We start from the raw sequence: 12824 nt of genomic DNA on the forward strand, positions 1-12824 counted from the left end.
ATGTGGAGGAAGCAACCAATCGGTGTGTGTCTCTCACATTGATGTTTCTCTCTGTCTCTCCCCCTTGCTTTCACTCTCTAAAATTCAATGGAAAAAAATATCCTTGGGTGAGGATTAACAGAACAAAACAAAAATTCATAGTCAGGCTTTCAGAGTGGGGACAATAGTTACTAGGGACCCAGACTTCTTTTCTTCCTGCTCTCCCATGGAGCATTCCATCAGTGACAGTATCTCATGTTCCAAGATGGCTGTGGAAGCTCCAGACAGGTTATATGACAAAGTAGAGGCCCAGTGCACGAAATTTGTGTACTAGCCCTCCTGAACCCTCTCACAGTCTGAGAGCCCTCAGGGGATATCTGGCTGATGGCTTAGGCCCGCTCCCCCGCTTAGGGCCTAAGCTGTCAGTCGGACATCCTTAGCACTGCCACTGAGGCAGGAGAGGCTCCCACCATCACCACTGCTCTCTAGCTCTGAGCCCAACTTCTGGCTGAGTGTCGCTCCCCTTGTGGGAGTGCCCTGACCACCAGGGAGTATCTACCTCCTGGTGGTCAGTGCCTGTCATAGCAATTGGTTGTTCTGTTGTCCAGTCAATTTGCATATTAGCCTTTTATTATATATGATGACCACTCACACTCATTTTTTAATCCTCACCCAAGGTTATGTTTTTATTGACTTGAGAGAGAGAGAGAGAGAGAGAGAGAGAGAGAGAGAGAGAGGGAAACTCCTCTGTGATCCATTGCTTCCTGTACATGCCCCAACCAGGAATCAAATCCACAACCTGGGTATATGCCCTGACCAGGAATTGAACACCTTTTGATGTACAAAATGTCATCAAACCAACCAACTGAGCCACAGTGGCCAGGGATACTTATACTCATATCTTTAAGGGAACCCTCCCGAAGTTCCTCAGTCTTTTTGTCACTTCTCAGTGGAAAGAATTCAGCCTCATGAACACATAGAGTTTGGAAAGAAGCAGCGAGATGTCACCTAAAGCTGGGCACATCGCCGCTGCAAATGAAGTCAGGATCCTGTTATACACGAAGAAGGCAGTGAATGGTGAAGCAGGCAGTGAGCAGGCCCTGCCATATAACTTAGAACTATTTACATCTGTCAAAAATTAAAATATCTTTTTTCCTTTCAATAGTGGTAACAGAAATTATGTAAACTTGGAATTTGGAGGGGAAAAAAGGTTGTTTCCATCAGACAAAATAAAGAAAAGATGTGCCTTATCATTTTTGTATCAAATACTGTTCTGGCCACTACATTCAGCCCGATGGCTGAGCAAAACAATGACTCCAGGTGAGGGGAATTTCCAAGAATAACCAGCACTTTCCCTCATTCCCACCTAGAAAGCCACAAGTTTTCCTGCCGCTGTCCACAGAGAAAGGTGCTAACTTCCTGCAAGCCAGTCCTTTCCTGTTTGTGGTTCATGTCACACACGAATGCATTTTCACCAGTGTAATCAATCTATCTTTCCAGTCTGTCTTTGTAAAGAGACTATTAACATGTTAAAATCACATCTTCAAGGCTTTCTTCACTTTTTATTCTTTAAATCACTTAATCCAAATGATCTCATAGACATAGTTTAATTAAAAGGTTGTTTTTCTCTCTCTCTCTCTTTTTTTTTTTTACCTAAGAGTCCTAAATAACCTAAGGATACCCCGATCATCATATTGCTAAAATTATTAGAGAGAACAGCATTAACTCTTTAACTCATGCCACTCTCCTGATTATAGACATCTTTGCTGCTTTTTATTTTTAGTGGTTGGTAGGTTTGTGCAGAAAGACTAAAGAAACCTAAAACCAATATTCTGTTTGCTTGAGTTGTAGTGAAAAGCAGCAATGAAATGTTTTGAAACTAGTCCCAATGCATTTTTCTTTGCTGCTTGTGTATTAGTCTGTATGTTTCTAACATCTATGTCCATGGGTGGTCGAGTTGGCAATTATTCACAAAATGGCAAGGTAAAAATGGAAAAGAATTGGTTTATTGGGGCGGGGGGGGGGAGGGGAGAGGGGGACACCAGCCTCAGAACAGAAGATGTGAGTGTGTGTTTCAGCTTCAGCATTTGAACCTCCTGTGAGGGATTGAGATGGACCAGAGAAGGAATAATGGTGCCTGCTCCACCTTCATTAATAAGTTGCTGGAAGAGAAAATTTGATCATTTAGAGCACATGTGTCAAACACAAGGCCCGCGGGCCAAATCTGTCCCGCCAGGCCTTGCAATGTGGCCCACACCGCGCTGTCATCACTGCACTCCGCTGCGTTTCAATCACAATGACAGTTTATGACTGTTCAGTAAACCATTAGGCCCGCGATTTAGGCTGGATTTTAGATTTTGGCCCCTTCTCTGATTGAGTTCGACACCCCTAATTTAGAGTCTTTTCTGAGCTGAGATGCATCGTGACCATAGAAGGAGTTAATTTACCCTGAGAGAACAAATATATCTTCTAATGGGATTTCAGATAAAGAAGCCACCTAAGCATATGAAAAATCTTGTTCACAGTTCAGTTATTATCTGTGTAAGACCAGGGTTTCAGAGGATAATTAAAAATATAGTAGAGGAAAGTGTTAAGAAATAGGTGTACACTCACCAAGTTGGAAACATTTGGCTTCCCTACACCTCGACTGGCTACTGTGGCTCTTTGGGGTTTATTTTCATCTGACTCCACTGTGGCGTTCAGGGTAACAACCCAAAGTGAGGAGCGTGCACACTCTTGGGCACCCTGGGGCCTTTAAAACTGTGCTGTCTGCCCTGCCTTCCCAAAAAGGGCATTAGCTGGTGCGATCTGGAACTCTGTGAGACCCAGCACTGCATGTAACTATCTGATGGAAAGCAGGGTTCTTGTCTCATTATCTCCAATCGCGCTGAACAAAGTGCCTCACACAGGTGTTCTGCCAAAGGTTGTTCAATTATACGCGTGTGGCAATTAAAATCAATGGAATTGAACAAGAAATGGTAGGTAGTTTTAACGCTTAGTCAACTACCTAGGAAAGAATTCCTGTTAAATATGGGGAATGGCAAAGCAGGGTGCTCCTGTGGAACTTAACCCCAAATCTGGTCTCTCCTAACTTCATTTATCCAACACCCTCGACCAACCAGACTCAGGCAAAAACAAACAAAAAACCTACAAAGAAATCTAATAATCCTACAAAGCACCCAAAATGTCACAGAGTCCATGCACCCTCCCACCAATTGATGTCACTTGAGTGAGACCCTCATGTCTTCGCTCTTGTTTTAAACATGGATCTAGCAAGATAATCTCCCTGACATCTCTCTAGTATATCAGAAGAGGGAAGGTGGAATTCTGACAGGTAAATGAGCTTACACTAACCAGAAGTGAGCATTGATAGATAACAAAGGAAGTCAAAGCAATGTTAGGAAAAGCACCCATGAAGAATTCCAAACAGTATCATTCATGTGTGTTGAGCAAGCAGCTTTCTACGCCCAAGTACAGTATTCCTAAAGGGACGTCTGAGTTATAACCAAGTGCAATATTTATGTTAACAGTGGTGACCCGGGGCCATAAAACAAAACGGAACAGTGACATCATTCTCTGTACTCTTTAAAGATGAGGAAATACTTGATTAACTTGTGCAAGTGCATGGGGTAGATTCAATCACACTCCCCAAGTGCTGCCGCACCCCCCCTCCCACACCCGTAGAGAAATGAACATAGTTTTGACATCCTCACCCACTGCAGTGGGACTTAAAAAGCCTTCCAGGGAGCTGCCCCTCTCTGGCTTCCATCACGTGGCTTGCTTCGACCAATGACAGGTAAGCAGGTGTGCCAGATGCCACGGCCAAGCTAGCTGTGTGTAGAGTGAACACTCTCAAGTTTCTGCTCCCATCCTGGTGTCAGTCTTGAGAATGGCACATCTCACAGAGGGGCTGCTGTCCTGGGATCAGAGGTCTCAGTCCTGGGGTGAGAAGACTGAGAGCTACAGCCCGAGGCAGGGCCCCCACCACCCCTGCAGCCTCCATGTGACGCAGGGAGCAACCGTCCTTTTAAGTTATAAGCCCTGCACTTTGGGAGGCCTCTGCGCATGCCCGGTGTGCTTTTCTGGTTCCTGCTTGTTTGCTTGGAGCACCCACATTTAAATGGTTCAAGACATTTGGGAATCCCCCTTCTCCTCCTGTGGTGGATCATTGAGGTGTTTCTGTGACCAGCCGGAGCTAACACTGCCCTGGAGGACATGTGGGGGAAATGGCCACAAGCAGCCACATGCAATCCATTAACCGGCTGCGCCTCCTCCGCCCAGCAAGACAGGAAGCCGAGCTCAGGGAGGGCTCCCGTGGGCATGCCTGCCTCCCCGGGCTGGGAACAGGCCTGCTGGCGGGGGGTGGGGACTCAGGAGGGGATTTCCGTGGTCTGGTGATATTGGAATGAGGTCAGGAGTGTGTGTGTTAGGGACAGCTGGCAGCCACCTGCCCTCCGTACAGGAAATCTCAGGGGTGGCGGGGGATGCATCTCTGGGATCCCAGGCACAAAGCTGAAAGCCAGGTCCAGCCTCCTTTCAGTGTCTGGAAAGCACAGCCCTCCAGAACTGACTCGGAGCCTGAGAAGGACCAACCGCGTGACTGTGCACAAATTATTTCACCTTCTGCCTCGGCACCAGGGATTAATTAATCACTGCAAATTGTCTCGCGACTGCACAATGCCAAATACAAACAGAGGAGACCCTGGAATTCACCGAGCTGTGACTCGTGGTCTTGCATATTCATGTTCAGCCACGCCAGTCCACTCCCTCACCCAGCAACGACTCTTTGTCTTACCAGGCTCAGGGGGTCCCCTTGTGTTTGTGAGGTGAAAGGGGACCTGTACGTGGTGTGTGGCTGCCATACTGATGCCCTGTGTTGTTCTCCTTGCCAGATACCGCCAGGCACAGTGGCAGCTGCCTGGAAACCCAGCAACACCTGACTCCCATTTTCACCCCCCAAATTTCTTCCCATTAAGTCTGCCGGATCGGCATTCTTCAGGCACACAAGATCTCTTAAAGGGAACACGCACTTCAGGAGAGACACCAGACACGGAACGAAGTTCCTGGTGGGAAAGAGCCTCGGTCCCGCCCTTGCTGTGCGATGTTGCACAGATTCCTCCGGTTTCCTGGCTCTCAGTTCCCAATGAGTGACGTTAGCACCTACTCCGTAGGTATGTGCCTGGGATGGAGTGAGCTGATGAACTGAGAGGTTTAATACATACCACATGCCCCTTGGAGATTCACAAAGATTTTTTTTTTTTTTTTTTTTTTTTTTTTTTACTATTTTGATAACACATGGTTTCCTCCACATGTTGGAAGTTGTGGAAATGTGGAGACGTGTGAATGCAGAGGAAAGAAGAGAACAGTGAAGCTGGGAGACGGGGGTGGTAGTATCTGAGGAATGTAGGAGACACCGGTGATAAGATGGGGAAGGGGTAAAGGAAAAGGAAGAAAAGGCTACAAACTCAAGATGCGCCACTTCTCAGTGGAGTCCAGATCCCAGCGGCAGCCTGCGTGGTCCTGAAATATACTCTCTGGAGTTGGGCAACTGGAAAGCCAAACTACAAAGTTGTTGCTCCTTCTCAATGGGCTGTCCGACTGCAGGTTTCCCTCTGAGGCTCTGAGAAGCGGCTGTTGCAGGAATTCAGGTGCACGAAGTCATCGGGAAGGTTGCCAATCTGACTTTTGCTCTGTCTCCACCCTTCCTATGCTTAGCCCCCCTGAGTTCTGTGCAGCCTGCCAACTCACCTTTGTGTGGCCACACACCTTTTTCGCCTCTTCCACAGAGTAAGGAGAGTCCCCAGGACCCTGGTGTCTCCTGCACATCACAGTGGTTTGAGATATATATATATATATATATATATATGTATATATTGGTTCATATTGTTGAAATTAGTCAGAGTTTGTTTTTTTATGGCAACTATATTTGTCTCCCGGCGTCTCAGAGGAGGTGATGGATGAGGGTCAAAGGCCCAGCGTGGGTGATTGAGACCGAATTGGAAGCGTGAGGAAGGGCTTCATTAAAACAAAAGCAAGCGACTCACTCTGCCTCCTCCATCTCTAGGAATAATTTACCTAAAGATATAAAAGGAAATGTGCTGAGGGCCAACCATCTTTGCACATAACAATTGTTTAATGAATGTTAACATTGCACTGGGCCCCTGCCAGACTCCACTGGTTCATGGATGCCGAGGATTTGTGGAACCTGGTTTCTTCGGACGTTGAGCGAGAATATTTAGAAAGAGATATTCAAGGGTCATTTGAAAGCCGCTCCAAAGGACATTTCTGTTTATTTGCTGAGGGAAGTTTAATGGTTTCCAATGGGTAACTCTCCCAGTTGCCCGTGCCTAGTGAAGACGGAGTGCCTTGGAATGTTTGCTTTCCTGTCAACTGTGCAAAAGATGGCCTTACAAAAGCCCTTTCAGCTGTGACCTAACTGGCAATATCAATTGTCTTGTCCAGCCAATGCGAAGGCCTGAAAGATCAACCTTCCTGGAAAGACTTGAAACACCTACCCCGAGCTTGGCTCTCGCCGTCTTTCCTTTGCTAGTATTAGGGGGTTGATTGCTCCACCTTGGACCAGTACTGTCAGGGTAGAGCAATCACCTAGGAACTTGTTAGAAATGCAATTCCTTAGGCCCCACCCCTAAACTGCACTCTAAAGTAATTAACAAAATTATGATAGACCCCTGTCTACCTTATGAATTAAATACTTGAGGTTGGCCTTTGTTTAATGATGGAATGGTGGTTCTTGTCTTGCATAGCTCTTGTGAGGTAGCCAGTATTCTGAAATGGGAAGCCAAGTGTGGTAAAGAAGATATTGCTTCTTAAAAGAAAAGCTTTCTCAAAGTCTAGAGAAAAGTCAGTGATAAAATGGTCAAGTAATAACCAAAATTCAGTACTTGGATTATGACTCTTAGCCTGGATGGGTCTTCCTCTTTCTTCTTTGGCTTTACCCTCTAATAAAACTGATTAACAAGATAATTGTGCAAATTTTAGAACATTTTTAAATTGAATTTGATCTAAACACAAAAGTAGTAGTATATGAGAAAAATTTTCTTAGTGAATGTAGAAAACATGGATTAGTAGTCTGATAGTCCAAATTCTTTTGAGCCAGATGGGCATTAAATATGCTGGCTTCAGATTTCTGTAACTATAGCTGTATAGCATCTATTGATCCAATATTTAGCTAATCCATGGCCAAATCCAAAATAACTCCTTTACCACTCTCCTGTAATTTACCACTAAACAACCACATAAGTATGTTTTGTAAGGGAGGAAGATTTAGGAGTTAGAAGCAATCTTTAGATATTTAAAGCATTTGTTATATATAGAAGAATATGGATATATTTTGCATGGCTTAGAAGAGAGCATAATTAAACAGAAAGAAGAGAGGAAGATAGATTTTTGTTCAATAAAAGGAAGAATTTTCTAACCTTTATTGCTGTCCCAAAACTAAACAAGTGGTCTCGTGAGTCCTGTGTTACCTAGAAGGCCAGTGCTCTAGAGAAGTTTTCTTCACAAGTTCAAAGTTGATCCATGTCAACTTTAAGATCCATCTGTCTTAGCCTGTTCAGGTTGTTATAACAAAAATACCATGAACAGGGTGACTTAAATAACGTTTATTTCTCACAGTTCTGAAATTTGGAAGTTCAAGATCAAGGCACCAGCAGATTCAGTGTCTTGTGAGAGCACTACCTGGTTCATAGATGGCCATTTTCTCAGTGTCTTCACTCAGAAAGGGGATGGGAGCACTCTCTGGAGTCCCTTTTACAAGGACACTAATCCCATTCAGAACAGCTTCTCCCTCATGACCTAATGACCTCCCAAATGCCCCCATCTCCTAATGCCATCACATTGAGGGTTAGAACTATGAACTATGGGAGGACATGAACTATGGGAGGACATAAGCATTCAGTCCATCGCATCTTCTAACTCAGAGATTCTATAATGTGTTTTCTAGAACATCATCCTCAAATTAGCTCTCTAAGGTGGAGGTTGCCAATCTCCTTTCTCATATGTGATCTGGCCTGTGCAGTGATGTTTCAATGAGGAAGATCTGTGTGCCATAGTGTTGCTTTTTGCTCATTTCAAAGCCAGCTGATGATCATGTACATGGCGTGTGTGTTGGGGGAGGGGGGTTTCAAGGATATAAAGCTCTTTGCAGGAGATCTTGAAGTGAAGGACCAGAAACATACAAATTTAATCCTGATTGAAGCTAAGTTCAAATAAAAAAAATTTTTTTTTAATCAAGAAAAACAAAGAAATAAACAAATCCTCCAGAAATTCACCAAGCTCGGAGGTCTTGGTAAACTTCTTAGGCAGCCAGACTTACTTAGTAACTGTAAGAATCCAGTCTACAAAGAGTGACAATTGATATTTTGAAGTTGTCAAATGCTGTTACATAACACATTTTTATAATGTTTCACCATAACAAGCCAAAGGACTTATCAACTAGAAATTCACAACTTTATAAAGAATTTTCTAAAGTTTCTCACTATTTATAGTTATAAAATAGTTATGTGCTTTGCTAATCCATCTTACAGTGAAAACTGTTTAAGGACCTCTACACACACTTTTATATGCAAATTTAAAATTAAGATAACATTCTCTTTTTTTCCTTAATAGTCAACACCATCTACCTTTGTATGATATGTTTTAGTAAGCTTACAAATATAATTGAAAATTGTTTTTTTGAAGACTCAGATATTAAAATCAGCCCAACCCTGTTGCATTATAATCTCTAATATTACATCAGGTTTTAATAAACCTCCTTTTGCAGAACACATGTGCTTAAGATTTCATGGAAACCAAATCAGTGGAGAGAAGGGATTACTGTAGATTACTTTGAAATATGCATTGTTTGAAAGAGCCTCGGGTGACCAGTTTTCATGAATGGCTGATTTTACTTGTGGGGCACATTCTCTGGTTTAATTATATCAGCTTTTTGTGCGACAAGTACTGTTCATGTGAGCACTGAGAAATGAAAGTTGAAAACAAAGTAGAGTAGGTAGTGAGAAAATTAATTCTAGAAGTGGAACACCCTTAGATGTTTATAGAATAGAGGTCTAGATGAAACATAAGTTCTCGTCCAACTATAACCTCCTAATTATAAAAATATAGACAATAAACAGAAACTTGTCTGAACGTCCATAGATATAGCTCATAATCTGAGCCTTTTAGGGAGATTATTTCACAAATATGACTGACTAATAACTGTTGAGAATGATAATATGACTCTTACATTTTTTTATTCTATAAATTTCCACAGCTTATAGTTTAATAAAGCTTACTCTTTTATAATAATAGAGGGAAATGTTAGCTTTTATTAGCTAAAATATTTCCCAACTTCTGTTTGGACAATAAACTAAGACAGAAATCATGTTTTAAATTTTAGTTATTACAAACCTTTGATGCAAGTAGCACCTTGTGAATCAGTAAATTTTAGTGAATTTATGATTTTAAAAATCTCCTACTACAACTCTTCAGGTGCTAATCTATCTAAAGATATTGACAAATAATGATTTGAAGGTAAGATGATGAATTTAATTGGGCAAAAATGCCAAACAGATAGCAAAAAAAATTAGACCATTAGCATTCATTTTATGCTTTTATGCATGCTTTATGGCTAAGATTAATAAGTTAATTTCCCTAGAAAGATCTCTAGTTACTTTGTTTTACTGCAACTACATTTTCCAAGATAGCAGGCCTGAATTTCACTTGAAATTTTAGTAGAGTTGTTCTTTTTATTTGGTAAATGTACAGGTGTGCAGGTTAATCATTGAGAGATGCGTATACAGCTAAAGGAGAGATAATCATCTGAGCATAGCACAGGGATTTAGGTACACATACATGTTTAAGATGATTCTGTCATTAATAGACTTAGAATTAGCCCTGGCCAGTGTGCTCAGTGGTTAGAGTGCAAAGGGTCTTGGGTTCGATTCCCGGTCAAGGGCATGTACCTGGGTTGTGAATTCACTCTCTGCTCCCTGTCAGGGTGCGTATGGGAGGTGACCAGTCGATGTGTCTATCTCACATCAATGTTTCCCTCTCCTTCTCTCTCCTTCTCTCCCTCTCCCTCTCTACCTCTTTACCTCCCCCCCTTTTTCCCTACATTCCATTCTCTGAAGAAAAAAAAACAAAAACAAAAAACAATGGAAAAATGTCCTCAAGTGAGGATTAACACAACAACAAAAAGACTTGGAATTATATATTTAACTGATAATACAAAAAATTGTAATACACTATTTTCCATTACAACTTATGAAGTATTTTTGAAATATCACTACATGAACTAATCTAAATATTAAGATTTCCTTGAAAATGTCGCTGAGCAAAGGAGTTGACTAAACTGTGGGTGTGTGATTTTTAAAGGTTCTCCTATAAGTAACACATTATTTAAAAAAAAAAAAAGAAAGAAAAAGAAACAGCTATCTTCCATAATTTTTACCCCTGAGTCTTAAGGAAGGAAGTAGATTCTTTCGTTGTCTTTTGAAATGAGTATTCCTCCTCTACTCTCCATTGCCCAGACTTGTTGGCCATCACGTGGGTGGCTAGCAGTATCCTCAGAAGGAACTCCTAGCTCTGCTCTTCTGCATTTCAACCCTTAGCAATGGTAAAGAGCATTATTTTTTTTTAACATATTTTATTGATTTTGTACAGAGAGGAAGGGAGAGAGATAGAGTTAGAAACATCGATGAGAGAGTCATCGATCAGCTGCCTCTTGCACACCCCCTACTGGGGATATGCCTGCAACCAAGGTACATGCCCTTGACCAGAATCGAACCCGGGACCCTTCAGTCCCCAAGTCGATGCTCTATCCATTGAGCCAAACTGGTCTCAGTGGTAAAGATCATTATTGATGGTGAGCTTGACTAGACAGAAAGCAGCCTGGGGAAATTCTCTTTGAGTGTGAATTAATTTACAGAGTCGAGTCAGATGTGACTCTTTCCTCACATAGGTTTTAACTACAAGAACATATCTGGAGAAATGCTTTTGAAATATAAATATGACTTCTAAGTGTCTTTTTTTTTCAAAATACTTTCTTCAACTTAAATGTTTCACAAGAATTGTTGAACTTTAAAATACACGTGTATTGTGCCAGATTATGTATATCAGGGGATCAAACTAGAAGGAAACATGTCCAAAAAAAAATCCCAAATTTGTTAAAACTACATTTTTAGTACCTAAGAATGGTTGAACTTTAAGCTGCAAAGAAAACCATGTTTCTTTAATACTTGAAATATGTGTAAAAATATTTATACACATACCTTAAGTGTGCACGTATACATGCGTGTACGTGTGTGTGTGTGTGTGTGTTTCAGAGAGAAAGATAAATTCAGAAGGTACTAATGAAACTCGATGCTTGTGGCCACTAGTGCTCAGCACACACTCCATCCGCTCCACCATGTTCCCAGCCTCTTCGCAGCTGGATGGGGCCACATGACTAGTTGCAGCCAGTGAAATGTTAGAAGTGACTGAGTCACTTCCAGGTTGAAGCCAAGAAAACCTCTTGCAAGATTCTCCAGTGTTTTTCTTCCTCGGCTACTTGGTCCAGTTACTATAGCAACAAGGCAACAGTGCCCCTGACCAGCCAGCGACCACCCACCCCACGTGTGCCTTGTAGTATGAGTGACTGATATACTTTTATTATGTTAAGCCATTGATATGACAACAAACTACTGCTGACTGAGGCAATACTTCAAGACATTCAATACCAATAAACTATAAGTATGTAAAACCTACGGCAAATTTAATGACATTGAATGGAATAAGCCATACACTTTAAGGCCCTCTAGGGTCCCTTTCACGAGGGCACTAATCCCATTCAGAACAGCTTCACCCTGATGACCTAATGACCTCCCAAATGCCCCCATCTCCTGATATCACATCGGAGGTTAGGATTTCAACATATGAACTTTGAGGGGGACGTAACCATTCAGTCCATCACTTCTTCTAACTCAGAGATTCTATAATGTGTTTTCTAAGATGCCTAGATCACATCGGTAGTTCTTTTCCTCCATATTGTTGTCTGTTCACCAAACCCATATTAACTAAAGTTTCCATTGCCCCCTCTTTTGAAACTCCAATAATCTCTTTGTTCTCATTCTCTTGGCTCTCACTGCCACCATTGAAACTAGTGGCCATTGTCAGGCCCTTTACCCTTTAGACACTTGGTAGCATCTGCTTCAGAAATATCAGCTCCTTCTGGTTCTTTTTATAACTTTTAGGTCACTTCACTTCCCTTTGTTTTGCTAATCTGATTTGAAAGAAGTGGGACAAATCTCAGTCTTAGACGTTTTGCATTCTGTCAAATGCCCATGGTTCGCTGGTTTTTACGTGGTTTGGGTTCCTTTGCGGGGCCACGTCTCAAAACTGCATTTCCTGCTCTAGCCTCTCCATTCTTATCACCACCCACCTCCTATTTTCTTCCTCCGTGAGAAGACAGAGGAAAAAGCTAGAAAACTTAAATTTACTTATTTCTTTTATAGTACAACAGAGCATTTTTTTTTTAATCCAATATAGGCATGAAGGAAGTGAAACATAAAATCTGCCTCTCACCCTCACTATACCCCACGGATAACCGATACTACCAGTTTTGCTGAATAAATGACTTTTCAAGGTTCCTTCACAATGCTGGGGGGAGGAAGAAAAGGAAGAAAAGCAAACATTGTTCAAGGAGGCGCTCATCCTCTCGCCAAGTATTTTCTCAAAGGTGCTCCAGGTCAGAAAGCACACTTTCCAGCTGACACCAGTTGTTGGGAGAGATTTATGATGAGAGGGCTCGAAAAATATTGCTGCAGCAGAAGGAGACGCTTGTCTCTCTTCTTTGCGGGGAGTTGTAA

At 42.1% G+C, this 12824-nt stretch overlaps 1 protein-coding gene across 7 annotated transcripts in view; it reads left to right on the forward strand.

The window, feature by feature from the left end:
- The window catches only part of SULF1 (sulfatase 1), a 170406-nt gene that overhangs the window by 65763 nt on the left and 91819 nt on the right, over positions 1-12824 (forward strand). Inside the window, exon 1 of one of the 7 annotated variants that reach the window (XM_045581472.1) lies at positions 12685-12703. The exons of the other annotated variants lie outside the window; for them this stretch is intronic. The gene's annotated coding sequence lies outside the window, so the exon portion shown is untranslated. Of the gene's footprint in view, positions 1-12684; positions 12704-12824 lie in introns of those variants that run through there. 7 annotated transcript variants of the gene reach the window in all.

Source organism: Pipistrellus kuhlii, unplaced genomic scaffold, assembly GCF_014108245.1.
Source record: "Pipistrellus kuhlii isolate mPipKuh1 unplaced genomic scaffold, mPipKuh1.p scaffold_m20_p_14, whole genome shotgun sequence".
Lineage (NCBI taxonomy): Eukaryota > Metazoa > Chordata > Mammalia > Chiroptera > Vespertilionidae > Pipistrellus > Pipistrellus kuhlii.